Source organism: Schistocerca cancellata, chromosome 8 (genome assembly GCF_023864275.1).
Source record: "Schistocerca cancellata isolate TAMUIC-IGC-003103 chromosome 8, iqSchCanc2.1, whole genome shotgun sequence".
NCBI lineage: Eukaryota > Metazoa > Arthropoda > Insecta > Orthoptera > Acrididae > Schistocerca > Schistocerca cancellata.
The window spans coordinates 74,870,435-74,891,672 of NC_064633.1; positions in this window are offsets into that span (position 1 = coordinate 74,870,435).

A 21,238-nucleotide genomic window follows, 5' to 3' on the forward strand; every position below is an offset into this window, starting at 1 on the left:
CGGTGGAGTGGGTGGACTGCTGTGGCCTGTTGTGGGGTTGTGAACCACTGAGGGCTACTGCGGATTGAAGCCTCTCCGTCGTTTCTAGGTCCTCGGTTTAATACACACCATACACGTGGTAATAATATATTACCGTCACAAGTAACTGTGATGAACAGTGACAACAGGCGAGATACAACAAATAAATAGGTGTGCACTACGTTACAATAATTGAATTCAATATTCAAAACTTCCCTAACGCTACGCAAGACACGTAACATGTACTTGCTTAGAACAAATAGGAGCTACGTATTTCTGGATGTCCCTTCCTTACACCTCGCTGATGCAAATGGACGTTGCACCGAAACATAGATACACATTTAATACGGCAAACAGCCACTTCAATGACCGGACGGAACGTTCACAATTTTGTGAAGAAAAAAAAGTTGGGCACAAGGGAGATTCGAACTTGGACCGTTCACGGTTACTATTTTGTTTCAGTTTTCACAGTTCAGTACACCTACCACGCTGCTGCTTCGGTCGCAGGTTCTAATCCTGCCTCCTTAGGCTAGTTAGGTTTAAGTAGTTCTAAGTCTAGGGCATTGATGACCTCAGACGTTAAGTTCCTTAGTGCTTAGAGCCAATTGAACCTTTCTTTTCAGTAAACCTTCTTCCTGTTTTCATGTTTGACCTCTGTTCAGTTTTTGACGGATTATCCAACTTACCACTAAGTCTGAGGGGGTGCGATGGGGAGTTTACCTTGTTAGTAATGTAGATGTTAGCCTAATTCATGAGGTATTTATGGACACACTTCTACATATCCACTGACGATTCTCTTGAGTCGCTGTTGGTGCCATTCTTGCAAGATAGTTTTCCGGCCACAACGATGACGGAGATTTGAAGTTTTATCGGATTCCGGATATTCACAGTACACAACCTCGGATATGCTGTGTCCCATCGTTCGTGCGCTGACTGTAACACCGTGTTCAAACTCACTTAGATATTGATAACCTGCCATTGTAGCAGCAGTAACAGATGTAAAATGTCCGCCCGACACTTGTTGTCTTATATAGGCGTTGCCGACCGCAGAGCCGAGTTCTGCCTGTTTACACATCTTTGTATTTGAATACGCATACCTATAGCAGTTTCTTTGGCGGTTCAGTATCGTCCGTGCCTGTAGATGGGAAGTCCAATGAACAGATTTCGAAAGCGGGCTGCTGTTCCCACCGAGTTGTATAACCGATTTCAATGAATTTGGTGCCCGTATTGACGTTTGAAAAAAAAAAGAGGTACGGACAGAGAGGTAAGCTTAGTGTTTAACATCCCGTTAACATTGAGCTCAGTAGTGACCGAGCACGTGTTCGGATTGACAGTAAGATGGGGAACGGATTCGGATGTGCCTCTTCACAGGAAACATTTCGGCATTGCCTTGAGCGGTTTAGGGAAATCACGGAAACCTGATTCGAGATACCTGGACAAGGATTCGAAGCGTCTTCCTCCCAAATGGGAATCCAGTGTGCCGACCACTGTGTCATCTCGCTCGATATTGACACTTCCTCCGACACAGTGCAGACCGTCGTCACATGTAGTACGAGTTAATAACTTGAATAGATACGCTATTCTCTTTTACGGGTATCTCTTCTGTATGTCATGTAATCGTGCAGTAGTCTTCTGAAATCCTACTTACGAATAACGCTGAATTTTAGTACGGGCGCTAAAGGCCCCGACGTGGTGCGTCCGAGCAGTGATCGTGTAGACGTGGGTGTAGATGCAGATCTGCAGAGAGAGCGAGCGGCAGGAGGGCGTGGCAGGCGCGTGTCGCCGGCGGCGGGCTCACGCCAGCGCCGCGACGCTGATAACGCACGCAGGGCAGGCGGGCGCGGGCGTGCGTGACGCGTGTGCGCTGCCAGGCTGCCACCTGGCACCACTGCGATGCACGGCCCGATTAGCCGCTCGGGGTGGCAGCGGCTGCCGCTCTCACGTGTTGAATTCTTTATTATACCGTAGGGCGACAAAGGGAAAGAATAAAAGCTGTGACGCACATTGCTACTGCCGAAGCAAATAACGGGCGCAACGCTTTCTGGACTGCGAACGAGAAGATGATACATTCTGACACTACTCTGAGTTCTGTTTGTGCCTCCTTGACGTCAGATCGTGAACTCAGACCAATATTTGGTCCCAAATACTCTGTCGAATTGCCCACATTCTTGTTCGATTTACAGTAGCGTAAATCTATAGTGCAGAATCTCCTCTTTCAGTTATTACAAATTTTAATCCTCGAGGAGACGTTTCTGTTAAGCTGTAGTAAAACGGAACAGGAGTTTGTTTCCATTCCTACAGAATCACTGTGAAAAGTTGTTGCTGTGTTTGAGAGAGAAATCACCTGACGTGAGCCCGTCACACTAATAATGGGAACCGGCCAATGAAAACAGTAGTTTCAGTCGATTGTAGTTTCATGTATCGGTTGCACTATTTATTAATTCTTTTGAGTGAAACCAGCCTGTGGTAGCAAACGAATGAAAAAAGGTGTCGCAGTTCTGACCATTCAATTCGTTATGCCGTTGTGGAATCACTGCTGCTGACTGGACTCTGTAAAGGCCTGCCGTCATTCTGCTACCATTCCGATATTGGCTTTTTGTTGATTCCCATTACATGGCTTCTAGCTCAGTTTTTCCGTCCAAGTTTCTGAATAACCGTTTTCTTAGTTGTGATATTTAGGTCTGGATGAGAACGCCACAAGGTGGGAACGGAAGAACTCATATGACTGTATAAAATGTGATTCCCAAGATAAATTCAGTGCAATATACTGTGTCTGTAATGACCAGACATGTAATGAAACTTGTTTAATTAAATTAATTCGGAGAAAATTTACGGATGGCGCCAAATACGTTGACGGAAAAAAAATTTCAACACCAAAAAGGAATTGTGCGACGTAAATGAATATTGGTAGTAGTGGTTTTGCATCTGAAATATGATGTCTAATAAAAATTCGCACCAGTTTCATAAGAGTGACGCCAGTAACGGCACTACGAGAATGCAAATCAGATTTGCATTAAATACAAGCTGCAATAGCCGTGAGCGTTAGTCACGTTTGAGATTGGACACGGTGAGTTGACATTAGTCACGAATGCCTTTAAGGCCGGCCGAAGTGGCCGTGCGGTTAAAGGCGCTGCAGTCTGGAATCGCAAGACCGCTACGGTCGCAGGTTCGAATCCTGCCTCGGGCATGGATGTTTGTGATGTCCTTAGGTTAGTTAGGTTTAAGTAGTTCTAAGTTCTAGGGGACTAATGACCTCAGCAGTTGAGTCCCATAGTGCTCAGAGCCAATGCTTTTAAGGCGACAAAATCGCTATTATCACCATGTCACTGAGACTGAACGTGGTCTTGTAATAGAGCTAAGAGTAGCTGGCTGTTCCTTCTGCGATACTGCAGAAAGACTCGGCTGGAATGTAGCCACTGCACATGATTATTGGTTGCAGTAGTCACGAGAATGTACAGTCGCAAGAAGACCGGCCATGTGACACTTCTGGGTAGGAAGACCATCATGTTCGGTGCATGACTCGGGCGCGACGTACTGTATCTGCAGCAGTTGACAGTGTCACAGTGTCACAACCAAGTGTTACAAGTGGGTTACTTCAAGGACAGCTCCGAGCCAGACGTCCTGTAACGACCTGAGCCGTGGTAAAAAAAAAAAGAGAGCGCCGCAGCGCGTAGTGTGAAGCAGTCGACGTCCGTTTCTGGCAGTGGCGCCGCTGTGGCAATCGCAGCTTTGGTGTCTCCCTCTGGTGGGAAAGGTTGCCTGTTCACGTGCACTTAAGGGGCGCTATGAGCTCGCCAGTCGGTCAGTTGGTCAGCCGGGTCAGTGTGGGGCAGTCAGTGACTGTCTGTCGTCCGGAGTGCTAGTATGTATTAGGCCGCCAGTCTGATCGAGTTTGTCAGGCAATGAGCACTGGCGGTTGGATTGATCGGTTTGGTCGGTCGCGCACTGGGACACGAGATGACTTGTCCGTCTTGAGCGTCGGCGCATGTGAGGTCGCCACGTCACTCCAGTGGGCCGCGCCGTATAGCGAGAGGTAGTGGCTTCGCGGCCGACACGAGAGCAACAGGAGTCAACCCACGACATCTGTGTGACCGGCGAGAGCTGCGACGCCGTGAGACGGGAGATCGGCGCGCCTTCCTGCGTCCGTTGAAGCGGCTGGCAGCGGACGGTTCGGGAGAGAGTTTTGGGGGTGCTGCGCCAGGTCTTCGCCAGACATCGCCGTTTATTAGACGTTAAGTGATTCGTGATACGTTGTTTCATTTACTTGTTAAATTCTACTTTTTTCTTGGTCAGTCTCTCGTCCCCAGCTTGCTCGTCTGTCTCCCGTCCGCATTTCTTAGGCAGTTTGTCTGTCTGTCTGTCGGTCTGCATCTTTCATATTTGTCGGATTCGGTGTTCACGAATTTATTGCTTGAAGTGTAACGGTCGAGTTCCTGAAATATGTTTTTATCTTGCCTATCATCTTGAGAGGCGGTATACGTGTAACGTAGAGCATATTTGTATATTTTATGTAAGACTGCATTTCATGGGTTTTTATTTAAATGGACATTTTAGTATATAAAGTTGCCACCCTTCCACCGTAAGCGCTCTTTTTTTAAAAAAAAAATCAAGTTGCACCTTCGGTGGCAAGTTATTTTTTAAATGTTAGTGTTTTGATTTCCATCCCTCCTACGGGGTGCATAGTTTATGAGCTTGTGTGAGTTGTTAAAATTTTTAGTTTAAAGTAATCTGTGTTGCAGATTTGCACGAGGGTAGTCTTTCAGAGGTTGTGAGCGGTCGTGGCTACGGCCGTGTCAAAAGGGAGCAGCAAGGTTCTCAGCCCGAAAGCTCATACTGTCAATATTTGTTCCTTATACCTCTGAATAAATTGTAACTTGATATTTAAAGGGTGCTTTCTGATTATAATTTTAAATCTGTTTAAGAAAATTCCATTTGTTGGAAGAAATGTAATTTGTTTTCATCAGTTACCCACTGGCAACTACTTCCACGCTCACACAGTGACATTAAATGTGTTAATGTTCTTGATGAATCGCTAGTGAAGTAAATTCACGGTTCACGCACCTCCCTCTGAAATCAAACCAGCTTCATTTGCGACTTAATGGCGTCAAGCGAGAGCTCGTAGAAGGGCACTGTGGAGCTGTGTTGTGTTTTCTGACGGAAGCTGGTTCTGCCTCGGTGCCAGTAATGGCCCTGTTTTTGTTGGATAGAGGCCAGCTGAGGATCTGCAACCAACCTGTCTCCACACGTGGAGGTATGGTGTAGGGCGAGGTTTCGTACAACAGCAGGAGCACTCTCGCGGACATCCCACGCACCCTAACTGCAGATTTGTACGTCAGTCTGGAGACTATCTGTTGTGCTGCCATTCATGAACAGCATTCCAGAGGCGTTTTCCAACAGGATAATGCTCGCCCACGTACTGCTATTGAACGTGACGTGCTCTATAGAGTCGATACGTTTCGTTGGCCTGCCCGATCACCAGATCTTCCGTAATCAAGCACTTCTAGGACATCATCTGACGGCAATTTCACTGTCAGCCAATATCATCATTAACCGTCCCTGTATTGACTGACCAAGTGCAACATGCATGCATCTCCATCCCACAAACTGATACCCATCACCTGGAAAACACGATGCATACAGGTTTGCATGCTTGCAGTGAACATTCTGGGGGCTACACAAGTTATTAATGTACCAGCATTTCATATTTGCAATGACTTATCTCGCACTTACATTATCCTATGATCTTGCAATGTTAGTCACTTAAATATGTTACCTATGTTTTCCAGAAATTTCATTACTCTACATTAATGATTTTTGATTTTGCGATTTTTTCCGTCAATATATTTTTCGAAAAAAAAATCATATAAACGACGGCATTTGCTTGAAACTCAGGTGATTAATTCACCAAAAAATACAAGATTGCATCTTATGCTTATTTTCCCCGTCACCTCACCTCAGCATTTACCGAGAGAGAAATATCGGAGATAGATAAAAACTAGCGGAACGTCAGAGACAGAGCTTCAATAACTTTAAATAAAAGAAATAAGCGTCCATTTATGTAAACATAAATTTAGAATGTAGCTCTACTTGTTAACCTTTTAAAACAAACTAAAAATCGATCTGTAATGCGAGAAGTGCGAAAAATTCATATCTAATTAAGGAGATACACAAATTTTGAAAATCATTTTTCGAAATTCTCTTTTTATTCACTCCTACTTGAAATACGATATGTTGAAAGTTGCAAAGTTTTTTATTTAACTGACAATTAGTTTCAGCTTACTCGAATCCATTTTCAAATCATTCAAAAGACAAACTGGTGTATTCCGTAATAGCATGCAAACTAAGTTAGATAGTACATTTGAACACACACTTGTATCGAAGTCATGTCTTTCAATGAATATGGGCTACACAAACATACAAGTCCAGCAAGAGGAAGTCCACGATATTTTTATCTACAAATATTTCATGGTTTATGTGCAATCGAAAAGATCGAAAAAGTGTGTAAGTGAAATCACTTAAACCCGGATACTGCGCGCAAACTTTCATGTAACTGCCCTGTCTGTGAGAGTTGTGGCCGTTGCTTGTCTCGCATTCCCCTCACACCCGAAGACTGAGCGAAAACATTCACACAGCTAACGAGGCCGCAGAGACTGTAGATTAATTCGGCTGACTGAAAAACCGCCTGAACCATAAAGCAATCGACTCACCGCTCGGTTGTTAAAATCAGTCGGCCACAAGCCAACCTTGGCCTACCACTGTCACCTCCCCCGTTTCTTGACCCAGTCGCGCTCGCGGGATCAACGAGTGCCGCCAAGCCTCCGTGTGGACACGACTGTCTCTAATGTTAGTTCTACCGTCATTATGTCACGCGCAGGTTACTGTGTAGAATTGAAGGTATCCACGTTCCTATGAACATATGATGGGTTGTTTGAAGACGATACTTGAAGATCGTAAATGAAGAGATAAAAAACCTAGTCTTACGTATCTTTAACCACTTCACAGTCTCTTGAGTGAGACCATCCGATGCTGTTGATTGTGTGAGTATGTGATATGAAGGTCGCTAAACAACGCCCATTGTGTTGTTCTGGAGAAGTGTGCTACGTATCAGCACCGAATATAATTTTACCTTTTCCTTTCATTCCACTCTCATTCTTAGCAACACGACAGCACTATACTCCACAAGCACCACGCAGCGCACTGATACGTTTAACATTTTCTACGAAGCCAACACGGGACACTATGCAGCGTAGCAAGATACCGCGGCAAACTGACGAACTATTTGGTATCATCGAGAGGGGGCTAATGTACGATTGAGCAACAATATTACAGCCTCCGTCTATGTCTATCGCGCGCCGATCAGCTGTTCGTGGACTCGTAGTCCTAACGCAGTTCGTGTTGTGGCGTAAGTTGAGGTTAATTTTAATTTAACACGTCTATACATTGTCCGGTGAATGTGTTAATTTTTCATTATGGACAAATTTTTTTGATTGAAAGCAAAAAAGCTGAAGATGACTCAGTGATAGAAATAAATATCAGTAACAAAAACGAGAAGAAACCGATTCCAAATGTAGGTCTCGCAAAAGCAGTTTGACCTATTGGAATATTTGGTAAGTACCAAGAAAATCATTTAAACTTTGGATTACGTCAGTAGACAGGAAACTGTGCATCACCAGAAATGTCGTGGGCAGAAAAAAACTAAGCTATGAATCCATGGTCCCCAGTAAATTGGAAAGACGTTTGAATAGCAAACCTAGGCGCTCAGTCCGGAACCGCGCGACTGCTATGGTCGCAGGTTCGAATCCTGCCTCGGGCATGGATGTGTGTGATGTCCTTAGGTTAGTTAGGTTTAAGTAGTTCTAAGTTCTCGGGGACTGATGACCTCAGATGTTAAGTCCCATAGTGCTCAGTGCCATTTGAACCATTTGAATAGCAAACATGGTCATTCATCTGGGAAAGATAAGGTTTTAGCCGATTGATTTCATCAGCAGAAAATCAACCCAGAGCAATGGTACGGAGTGTATTTCTAAAAAGCACAATAGTAAGCGATAAAGTTGCCAAAATAGTAGCGAAATAAATACAAACCTGTTCCATTGCAGAGGACGTAATTTTTCCGGCATGTACGGAGACAGTGAAATCGATGTTATGTGACTGCACCGAGAAGGAAACTTCTTGGTTCCATTGTCAAACGACACTATTTTTAGGCGAACTGATGACATATCTTCATATATCCAGTGCAGTGTCGATGGAAAGCTAAGCGATGGTTGTGCGTTTTCACTACATCGATGAATGAACAGATATAAGTAAGAAATGTCAGTTACCGAGTTACGTAAGATCTGTTGACGAGGATTTCATTATCGAAAAATTTCTATCATGTACTGAACTTCCCTCAACGTCAACTGGTTCAGTTGTGTATAACTGATGTCCAGCACCTTGGAATAAAACCACCAACCGGCTGCCCATGGAACAGTTGCCATTCTGTGGTGTACCAGCAATGACTGGAAGATTTCAAGGATTTGTTGGAAGACAAGGAATTGTTGTCAGACTGAAACAAGATTTCACGACCGTAGGTCTAACGTATTGCTTCAAGGGCGCACATCGTACGGCAGTTCCAATAAAATTTAAAAGTGTTTTATATTCTATCATTAACGTTGTAAACTTCGTTCACTCTAGGGCTTATAGGACATGACTCCTCAAACAGTTGTACCGTGAAGCGGTATCTCGACATTAGTTCTGCATACTGGTATGGCCAACCGTCGACAGGTAGACTCCTCGAAATATTTTTTTATTTCGGAAAATACCCATTAAATATGTTTTCGGAAGAGTAAGCCAGATTTTGCTGCACAGTTCAGCTACAAGAAGTGCTGTGCAAAGGTAGCCTATGTGACTGAGATTTGTGGCCATTTAAACTAACTGAACGAGTCTACGCAAGGAAAAGAAGAAAATGTGCTGACGCTAATAAACGCACGGGGATCCTAATAAAACGTAGAATATGGAAATCACTCGTGGAAAAGAAGAGTCTTAAGATGTCTCCTCTCACTTTCGCTGTAGATCAACACGATGACATAACCGACGAACTCATTTTAAATCACCTCGTCGTTCTTGGGAATTACATGAGATACTGCTTTCGCACCACTACTGTCGACAAGTATGACTGGATCAGCTATTCTTATACAGTTCTCCAAAAGTCCACCACTGATCTTTCTCTGGAGGAAGAAGAGCAGCTCGCAGAACTTCAGACCGAAAACGTCAACTGAAATATATTGAACTACCATTTATCAAGTTTTGGATGCTAGCGGATAAAGAGCACTCAGTAACAGCAGTGAAAGCATTTAATACCATGTTACATTTTTTCACCATCGATTTGTCCGACCTGGATTTTTGGCATCAATCGACATAAAAAAAAAAGAAACGTGAGACTTGTCTCAGTTGAACAGGAAATGCGTATGTTTTTGCCTTCAATTCCATCTCGGATTGTATAAGACGCTACAGGTTCAAGTTTCTCATTGATGGCCCCAACTCGTAAGGCGTAAACCAATAAATAACCTGTAAATAAGTTCTGGAACAATATGACTTCCTCTGTCATTTTTTAAAATTAACATTCAGTGAAATTACTTCAGTCCATTTTAACGGTAAACTCATAAACCCTCAGAAGCATCGCGGCACACACAGCTTATTTTGCTGCACAGTATTGAGCCATGGCACCCTGCTCTAGTACCTTACGAGAAAATTGTTGAATTATTGTGGTCAGCCAAAAACGTGAAGTGGTTATGGTTTTTCGGGAAACAATGTCACCACAACGCGATCTGACTATAAGCTTTGCATCCTTAACTATATTCGTCCGCTCAGTAATCAGTAAGAGTGAAGATATTCTGGATACCACATTCAGGCCATTTCCCTGTCATTTCACTCTCTAATAACACGAGCGGAAAATAAATATCTACGACCTGCCCTGCGAGCCGTGATTTCTATTATTTTATCATATGAAAATTTCGTGAAACTATCTGGCCAGAATAAAAAACGCCTTTGTTTCAATGAATGCCACCCTAAATCATCTATCGTCTGTAGCAGACCCTCCCATATTTCGTCATAATGCAAATCCTTATTTGAACTTTTCGAATGTTTAGCGATAATATTTTCTTGTAATGATCACACACCGCGCAGCAGTATCCCAGAAGAAAAAAGACTAGCGTAATTTAAGCTGCCTCTCTAGAAAATTTGCTGCACCTTCCAAGTGTTCTACAAAAAAGGCGATCGTTGTTTCGCCTTTTCCACACATTTTGTGTGATCGTTTCAGTTCAAGATGTTCGTAATTGTAATCCCTACATATTTAGCCGAATCGGAAACCTTTAAATTTGTGTTATTTATCGGGTAACCGAAATTTAAGATAAGTTTACATTGTTCATGTGGAGGACCTCACTCGTTTCATAGAATACAGATTCCCTCTGAAGCTGTGGGGTGGCGCTTGTTATTACCGATAGTTCACATTGCAAGCAACTGCAGTTAGGCCCAGCATAACTTCTACCTAAGAAAGTTACAGTGATACCCCTATTTCGGCATGTCAGTGGCACTAAATTCCATCTCAGTATTTACACTTTTCTTTACAGTATAGTAATAAGGCCCTATTTTAATGGTGTCTTAATTTGTTTAGTCAGATGGAAGTGTATATCCTGTGCATGCACAACAGTTCATTTAGCGGAAAAACAAGGTGGTTGTTACAAGGCTGCTAAATTTCAGCTGTAGCCTAACATCAATACTGATCATATGAGAGGTACGGTTCATGCCGTTTCAGTGATGTATTTGTATCGTAGAATGTTTTGTAGTCTTTACTATTTCAGTTACCTTCTTCGTCTTTGTTATTTTAGTTCTCTGTTACACATACGAGCAGGGAATTATTGTTTGACCGTCTGAAACTTACAGAGGATTATTGTTTAGCCATCTGCAACGAATGGTGAACAACAAGCCAGTCTTTGCATGAATAATGATCTCATGTGAAATTCAAGATCCACGAAATGCGAAAATTTATACGATTGACATTGTGCTCAATTTTCCATATGCGATAGAGAAAGTTTACGAACTCGCATATTTATGTTAGCTAAATGGCAGTAGGGTGCTTCACGAGTAACAGTTAATAAACGTAACCAAACTATTCATTTATTTTGGGAATATACACCGATACAATTACGCTTTGTTATCTCATTAATGCGTTGTATTTGAGGCTACTTGCTGGAAACCACATTTTCTCTACCGACTTGGTGACGTTTAGGAAGTAAATACTGTCTCGATTCCTAATTCTATTGGTAGGCGGTATCAAATAATATGTGGAAAAGAATTAAGAGGTGTGAGTGGTCTGCATCATCGTAGGACGTAGTGGCTAAAATACAGCACACACGAATGCTCTACCTGCAAAGGTGACATCGCTAGTGCTACAACTAAAGAAAGAGATGCAGGTAACTGAAAAACAATGTGAGTATGGCCATTTCCAATTTAAAGGATTTTATACATCATGCTGCTTTTACTAAAAAGATCCATGACTTCGAGCACGGAAAGGCACAAGCCGCGTAATTTTATTTTCTGCATAATGGAATGACTGAGGAATGAATGGTAACAGTCAGTCGCTATTCAGGACTCAGATTTAATTTACTATCCTCAACCGGCCGCGGGTGCTTTCACACCCAGCTATAATGCCAAGAAGCCACACAATGCACGTGGTGTGGCCCCAATAGCTGTAAAAAAAAATTAACGTAGTGACTTCAAATGTTCGTGTTACCTGCAAAATTCTGAATTCAGTGATTGTAATCCCAGACAGGATGGATCATTAATCAAAAAGTCATAAAATTACATCAATTCATTTATGTAATAAAATTAATTTTCTCCGGGCATCGGATACCGCCGATGGCTTTCCAGCATTGTGGATCATCGACTGGAGGGGCAAAGTAATTTCCGCATTCACCGTTTAATTAGTTTAGAAAGTACTGAAGATGACAAAAAATCTATAAAGTTTTGGGCCATTACGTAGAATCGTATCCATAAAAAACTGTATGAGTTAACGTAGCATTTCCAACACAATTCACAGCTTTATCCAGCATAGTTCCTTAGAAAGAAATTCATGTAGTCAAGGAAAGAATTTACGCTCACCTTGTACAATTCTGCGCTTTAGGCTAATACGGAAACATCACCAACTGGGCCCCATATGTTAAGGATAAAAAAGTACACATGCGAGATATCGGCCCCAGCAATCGATCCCGTGCAATAACTTGGGCCATAATTCCCATAATACGCAGTTATGACCTTCTGTAAGGACAGCTTTTAAACTTACGCGCGCACCGTCTGTTTGGCACTCGTTCCGTCCAACTTCAGCCGCCTAATACCCAAACGCGAATTACGTACTTGTTCGCCTCAGTAGCTGCGCGGTCAATGCGGAAGGTTGTTAACCGAAAGGCCGCGGTTAAATTCCCGGCGGGGTGGGGGATGTTCTGTATTTGGGGACTTTGTGTTTTGTTGTCCTTACGTTCGTATCTTAGTAACTGTCATTCCACTGTTGAAATGGCTGAATGGGCTCCTATCTAGAGCGAATAAATAAAACCAGTAAGTACGTACTGTACAGTGAAATGACAACCAGAGCTCTCCTACTCGCGAAATGTTGAAGGTTAGGGAAAAGGGGGGGGGGGTCGCATCTGCCCAAAGTGTTTTGAAGTCTTGTTCCAGGACACTTGTTATTTTAAGCGAAGAAGAGGTAAATAATTAGAGTACGTATTATGTCGACTTCCTGCACATATTTGTTCAGTATTATTTCAACAATATTCTAGTACTGACATTCTGCAGTATAAAAAAATTATGTACTTGAACAGTGACAGCTTTAAAGATCGAAGACGATAAGGCACATCAGCTCTGTTATTAACTAAATATCACTATGCTGCCTCTTTAATGACATTCGTTTCACTCATTTTCACTGCATTTGTGAATCGCAGCTTAATATTGGACAATGCAAAGACATCTCTGGCTCCTTCTATATGTCAGAAACCGCGCAGTTTGACGCAATGAAGAAACCATGTTGATAATTTCAAAATAATATTTCACAAACCTCTTGCTCAATTCACTGTGCAGCAGTTTGCGCTCTTGCACTAAGTTACCGCAGTGGGTCGTCATGAGTGACAAACAAATAGTGCTCGCGAAAGATTAAAAGCTCATCTCTCAGAAGGTCGTAACTGTGTACTATCAGAATTATGGCCCAACTTCTAGGGACGGAACGAGACCTGTAGCTGGTATCTTGCATATGTTCTCTTTTTTCTCCATAAAATATGAGGTCTAGTGGGTGATGTTTCCTTGTCAGAGAAGCAGTTCCTTGGTTACATCATATTCCGTGTTCCTCGAACCACATTTTCTTGTAACCGTCATTCACCTACAGGGATCGGCAACCACACAGACACTGAAGGGTCACGGGCTTGCATATGTACATGGCGTTGCCTCCTGGGACTGTATCCATCACAACGAGGACGAGAGACGACAGGACAAGCGCCACCAGAGGTCCTCAGTGTCAAGTGTGTGGAACTGGATCGGCACGAATTTTTCCTCGGCCCGGCTATATAGAGCGGCGCAAGACAACACGTCGGCGTCGCCCTCTACAACTTAATCCTTGCCACTGGCTTCTTCCCCGACATGTGGAAAACATCCCTTATCCTGATGTTCTGCAAAGCCAACAAGCCTTCCTATCGCCGTTATGTCTCACCTCCGTGTTCAGCAAGCTCTTGCAATCCATCCTTACCTGGCGCATCCATCACCACCTCAAAACAACACCACCTTCTCCCCAACACTCCATGTGGCTTTCGACCTTCCTTCTTCGCCGATGACCAACCCCTATGCCTCAATCATCTCCTCTCCCTCCAGCTTAACTCCCGTCGCTCCACCATTTTTGTCTACAGCTCGAAAAGCCCTACGTCCATGTATGGCATGCTCGGAAATATGCCCTTCCTATCCTCTGGAGGTGTGCCCCAGGGATCTGTCCTCTACCCTCTCCTCTACCTCCTATATGTGGCAGAATGCCCCAACCTCCCCTCTTCATTCCGCACCTCCTGCAGTATGCCAATGACACCGCCTTCCTTGCCCTTGCTCCCACGCTTCAACGGGCCCAACGCCTTCTCCAGAATCGCCTTGACCTTTTTGCCACACAGTGTAATCACTGGCTCCTCAAAATCAATCCTTCCAAGACCCAGGCAATCATTGTAGGTCATACCACTCACTCCTACAGGCTCCTTGATTTTCCCTTACCATCTACACTCGACCACCTCTCCCCCTCCCTCACCTACCTTGGACTCACCATTGACCATCACCTCACCTGGATCCATCATCTCCGCTCTATCCAATCAAAAGCCCACGACTGCCTCTGTCTCCTTAAACTCCTCTCTGGCCGGACAGGGAGGTTGAACCTATCTACCATCCTCCATCCCTACAAATCCTTAATCTGTCCCATCCTCTGTTATGCCAGTCCTGCCTAGATATCCACCTCCCCCCCCCCCCCCTCCAGATGCTCGAGTGCCATGCACTCTGCCTCACCTTCGGTATATGCCTCCTGCCCACCCACACAGATCCTCTATGACCTGATTCCTTTCCCCCCATCTGCTCCTTTTCCTCGAACATGTCTGCGTCCTCTACACCTCCCGCCAACTTGTTCCCCCTCAGTCCCTCTCCTCTCCTCTCCAACTCCCGCCAACTGCAGCGCCTTCACCATTGTGTCTCCCGTAACCTCCACCTCTACTCTTCACCTCCTTTCCCGAGGCGGCTTCCACCACCTCCCCCTCACGGATGATGCCCTCTCTCCATCCATTTACCCCTCCTAAGTATGATCCTCACCTCCCCCTCCTCCCTTTTTCTGTGCCCTCCCTCCATAGGGTCCCCCCTTTTTTTGCTTTTCCCTCCCCCCTTTCCCTCCCCCCTCATCCGTCCGGGTCCTTCCCTCCTCCCCCACCCCCCATACCCATCGGCCTTCGTACTCTATAGAGCAGTGTTTTCTGTGAGTGTTCAGTATTGTGCGTCTCCTTTTTAAAATGTTACGAACAGAAACCAGACTGTCGCCGTGTTTTTTAATCCTGCTTGTCTATTTCCTAAGTGTTTTTAATCAGCATCACTGACCCCTTTCTTTTTTTATGTTGTCTTCACAACTTTTTCACCATGTCCCAGTTTTAAACAGACACCGTTTTATCACCTCTCCTCATTATGTTTTTTTAACTTTACCTGTAGGCTGCAGAGCGGCGTATTGCGTTGATGCCCTCCCCCCTACCCCCCTCTGGGTGAGGGGAATCTAAATACTGTAAATGAAAAAAAAAACACGTCAGCAGTTCGCTCCAGCGGAGTTCTGGGCCACTTCGTGCGCAGCCCATCAGTCAGAGCCTGGCTGGAAGCCACCGCATCGGGAACTACGGCTTTGCAGCTATTTCCCGAGACGTACCTGGCAGTCAACTACACCGAACGCTCAACCTGCATCGTTAGAGATTATAAGTGCCATGGTCTTCACGTCCCACTGCGTTCGCCGGCCGGAGTGGCCGAGCGGTTAAAGGCGCTACAGTCTGGAACCGCACGACCGCTCCGGTCGCAGGTTCGAATCCTGCCTCGGGCATGGATGTGTGTGATGTCCTTAGGTTAGTTAGGTTTAAGTAGTTCTAAGTTCTAGGGGACTTATGACCACAGTAGTTGAGTCCCATAGTGCTCAGAGCCATTTGAACCATTTTGAACCACTGCGTTCATTCACTACGTATTCCAGACGTATGCCTGTTAGTGTCTGAGAAGTTGTATTTTTTCTGAGAACAGTTTTCATTTATCTTTAATACTTTCCACTGTGGTGGTAATAATGTTCTTGTTTACGTAGTTTTATCATTCCTTATCAAGCATCTGACCGTTGTAGATATAGCACACGTAATTTTAGATTCACTGATTTTTCTTTTATACATTTGGATCTGTGACAAGTTTAGAACTTATAAATTGTATGGCGTACTCATCACCACCAGGTTAACAAACAGCGTATGCCAGCAGGCTAGTATAAGACTTCACAATGCACTTTACACCAGGCACACCTTCAGGAGTGAAGGAATTCTTGACTTGTCTACTTGGTATGCTGTGGAACATGCTAGGGATGCGATGAGAAGATGCACAGTCTCATACCGCTCTCCAGTCGGCAGTGTTCATGAACTGATACAGAATGACATTCGGAGATTGTTAGCAGTGTGGGACGTAATGAAAACGAGAGAGGCTTATGTGAAGTTTAGGAGAGGGAAGTGTTAAGCTGTGTCTGGTCGTTTAAGATTAGATCTAAACTGTGACCTAGATGTTTGTCAATTTCCGGGACTTCCAGGAGATTGAGTTTATGGCCTTTGTTTGTGGAGGACGCCGGACTCTGGCTGGAAGTCGTGGCCCTGACTCAGAACTCTGCAGCCTCCAGTTGCATTCACTTTCAGATAGCCTAGTTGCTATGTGCGTGCGTGACTGGCCAATTCAAAACTTGTCACCATCAGAACAGGTAATTTTTTATACCTCACTGTTGGCTAATAACTTGTCTTTCCTATTGAAAAGACGCTGCGCTGTGGTATTCGTAAAGTAGTAGAAAAGTCTAAACGTGCAGGCTTTCAGTCCTTTAGCTACATTCTGTGATACCTCTCCTACATATCGTAATGTACAGAATTTCATTCTTTAATTCCCACACTGCCTGTCGCAACATATTCCCCATTTTCATGTGTTCATTGACTTCTTTTATTTTATTGAAATTGTCTACGTAATCCATATAGCGTGTAGTTTCAATTCTTAAGGCTTTCTTTTAAGTGGTACTTGTATTACTTTCCATGTTCAACAGGTCTTTTAGTTGTGTCATCAAGTATTGTTCTTATTTCACTTGGTTCATTTATTTAATGCAAACTGTTACATAGGTACATATTTGAGTACAGTGTTAAGGTTTTTCGTGTTTGCTCCTTTTGTATTTGTGTACTGTTCAGCTTTTTTACCTTTCAAAAAGCATTACACCATACTCTCAAAGATTGCATTTATGGCAAGTTTCCGCACACGCCTCCGTCTTCCTGCATTTATTCATTTCTTTTTACCTCATTGATGTGGCTTAAGTTTCTTACACAGGGTGAGTCAGGAAGAAAGGTACGTGTTTTGACGGGTGATGGCATCACTGATTCAGACCAAGAAACTTGATGTGGACATATGCCCTATTCCGAATGGTTTCCGAGATGGAACTCTTTTAATGTGCAGTTCTATTTATTTTCTGTTTTATTCATTGTCATTGCTTATAACGGACTACATTAATACAGAGGAAGTCAAGAAAGTCGGAAAAGTACCTCAAACTGGCCTACAAAGAACAACTAAGCTACAGCGCACGCGCGTCGCGCGAGATTTCAATATTCTCGCGAGCTCTCCGCGCAAACTGTTAGTCCTGGACAAAAAATAAATGGCACTTTTTTTGAAAAAAATTTAATTTAGTTTAACTGTGTACTGGGACACGTTTTCGTTGGAGTGTGTGGTTCTCGAGTTATTAACGAAAAAAGTACAAAAGTCATATTAAACGTGTTCTATCTCGGAAACCATTCTCAATAGGGCATATATCCATATGAAGTTTCTTGTTCATAATCACCAATACCATCGCGTCTCAAAGCATCCACCTCTCCTCTTGACTCACCCTGTATCCTCTGTAGTTACACTGATAATTCTTCCTTTTTTCAAGTGGTTTGTTTATCACTCTCCATGTTTTATACCTCCTGAAGTAACCTTGTCAAGAACTAATTTTATTTTATTTATTGGTTTAGTTTATGAATATAAACTGTTATGAAAGTTTGCTGTTCCTGTTTTGGGTTAAAGCTTTTTCCTCTTCACTACGTTTTTATTTATTCGCTGTTCAAAGTTTTACTTTTTACACTGAATTACCACCACACTGTCAAAGATGTTATGCTTTAGTCTAGATGAGTAACTTCTCTTCCAATGTTGCTTACAAAAAGAGTAACTTCCTTGGTGACAATAGTGAGTAAATGTCTGAAGATAGCCTTGTAAGCCGAATGCCAGTTAACACAATAAAAGTAATACTGTAGAACAAAAGCAAAGTAGCACTTTCCATTTATTATTCCACAAAGTTTGACAAATACCGGACTGGCACTTCGTGACGTAGGACTTCCCGTTTGAGTCAGTGTAGGTGCACATAACGACCACGAACTGGTTTTAACGTCAGAGTGGAACGGTGTCGCCACGGCACGGCGTAAAGGCCGGCTCATCAGTCAGCCGCTGCACTCGCTGCCGGGCACTTTGGCTGCGAGCATTACACAGCGCCGCCCCCGGCGGAAGATGTCAATCTCAGCCCGCTGCTACCCCCCTCCCCCCCCCCCAACTCTCTCTCTACTCACTCTCTCTCTATACTCTCTCTCTACTCGCCGCCCCATCAGTGAAGCCACGGCCGTATTTCCGTGCCGCTGGCTCCCCGGAACGCAGCCGACGCGTATAATTCGCTTCATCACTCACCGCCACACACACACACACACACACACACATATTCCTGCACCTGTCTGCCGCCTTCAGCCTCCCTCTTCAGTCTTCTGCCCACTCCAGTTAACTGTGTCGAATTCCATAGCCTGCTGGCAGTACACATCGCGACAGTGATTCGAAAACAACTCCGGTGACGCCAACTGGGGCTGCTATTCATTTTAGCAGGGAAAGTTGAACGGGAGAGTAAGGCCGGGCGCATACGCGCGTCTGTTCCGCCGCTAAGCTACTGAAACGAGGTCAGTAAGCCTCGGGAGTTGACTCGGATTGAACTATCACGATGGTACGGCGTGTATAAGATCAGCCACTTTCCGTACATAATTAATAACGGGCGATAGTGTATGTGATTTCTAATCAGGTTATAGCCTATCAAATGTCTGAGAGAAAGAATACACCTGTACTCCGATTTATGCAAATTTGGAAGTGTGTGGTAAGTACCTATGGGACCGAACTGCTGAGGTCATCGGTCCCTAGGCTCACACACTACTTCATATAACTTATTCCAACTTACACTAAGGACGACACAAACAGCAATGCCTGAGGGAGGACTCGAATCTCCGACGAGGGAGTCGTACGAACCGTGGCAAGAGGCCAGACCACGCGGCTCCTCTTTATACAGGGCAAACCCGAACATCACTAACAAAATTTCAGGGGTGTATTTTTTGTTTACTTATTTAACTTCATGGGGCACTGTGGAGAGGTTCAAATGGTTCAAATGGCTCTGAGCACTATGGGACTTAACTTCTGAGGTCATCAGTCCCCTAGAACTCAGAACTACTTAAACCTCACTAACCTAAGGACATTACACACATCCATGCCTGAGGCAGGATTCGAACCTGCAACCGTAGGGGTCGCGCGGTTCCAGACTGAAGCGCCTAGAATCGCTCGGCCACACCGGCCGGCGGAGAGGTTTTATATCTAAACCAGGATAATAACTTGAAATCTGACGATCAGGAAATTCACGCCACCATCTCTCCTCCCCTTTCCGGTCAAACACTGGCAGTGAAAATTTTTTCGGCTACAAGGATTCGACCGACTCACCTCTGGGTCGAGCACCACAGCACAAGCGTGAGTTAGCGTCCTCAACCAAGGAGGAAAATTTTTGGAGCCTGTCTGGTAGTAAAATTACGAACAATTTTATGCAGAAAACCCGTGGTATCCAGCATACTAACTGCTTTATGTTTGATTTCTAAACTCCATTTATATTTGCACCTGTATTGCGTTGTAGATATCTGCAGAACAGTGCAAATGTCGATGGTATGTACTGTACATCTTATTTGGAAATAAACTTCTTCCCTTAAGTCACGATTGCTGCTGTTCACAACAGTAATCCACATTTTGTTACCACATTTTTAAAGGTCGCTTTCTTGTCCGTCTGCTCGGTACAAATTCTGCATTTGATTTGAAGCTAACTTCCTGATGAGCTAAAGACTGGAAACTTTCAACACAGTTTCAAAACTGGATGGCAATAGAATATCAACTTTCTTGTCTAGTGTGTTGTGGTGCGTTCTTTGTTTACCACTGACGTTTACCGATGACATAGGCTGGAAACTTCCAGCATATGTCGAAACTGGGTGACAACGCAGTTGTCAATCCCTTTCTTGTTCGAAGTGTGGCGGAGGGTATTTTGTATACGACTTCCGTTTCGCCCTTTCCTATTCGAGTCGTGAATGGTTCGCGGTAAAAGCTATGGCTGGTAAGCCTTCGTGTGATCTAGAATCTCCTTAATTTTTTTACCTCGGGGGCCATTTCGCCTGATATGCATTGGAGTGTGCAATAAATTGTCTGACTGAGGTGAAGAGAAACTGAAATAAACATGAAATTTATCAAATGTCTCTGTCGAAGTCTCATCTAAATGTTTGAAATCGACTGAAACATTTCACATACACAAGACTAAGAAGTGGAAAATAATTATTTACAGAAAAGTAATTTAACATATCACGTATTTAAATAGGACTAAAAAGCAATTTCTCCTAACTCTACACAGATTCCTAACCTCATGCAGGCCATCCTGAATATTTATGACGGCGAATTTTTTAAATCTGTACTTTAATATCCATACTTGCAAGATCTGAAACGAAAAACGTGGGGCGCGTGCATCAGACGATACACTAGTTTGCAAAATCTGAGGACAAGATAGATGAAGTACCGCAGCACAACTCAGTGGAAATGAGTGAAAGTAAGATAGCACGTAGCCAGAGGCCTCAGAGCGGTGCAGAGAAAGCTGCACATCACATGGTGTGAGATGACTATAGCGTCAAACACGACGCAGTTGAAGGAATGAGAAAAGAGCGTCTACGTCAGTCATCAAGCAGTTGCGGTGCTCTGTGGTGATGTTCGGTCATTACAACGTGACCTGCAGACAACACTTGCTCGACTTCACATGGGTGGAATCATTGGCAATATGGAAGAAGGATAAACTGTGATGGGTATAGACCATATGTTTGGCATGGCTCACAGCGTTGTTTCACATGCATAGGAGGCGTTCAGAACCACAGCCACTGCAGCTCGAAGGAGGGGAAGTTGTCGACCACGGCCAACTACAGCTGCAGATGAGCGAAACATTGCGGAACAGGCAAGAAGGGACCGAAGTGAAACAGCGGCTGCAACTGCAGGCACTGCAAGGCACGCAGTCTTCACTCCAAACCGCAGCACCCAACATTTCTACCTTCTTTGGGCTCATAAGGAAGAACGGGCTACCATTTCT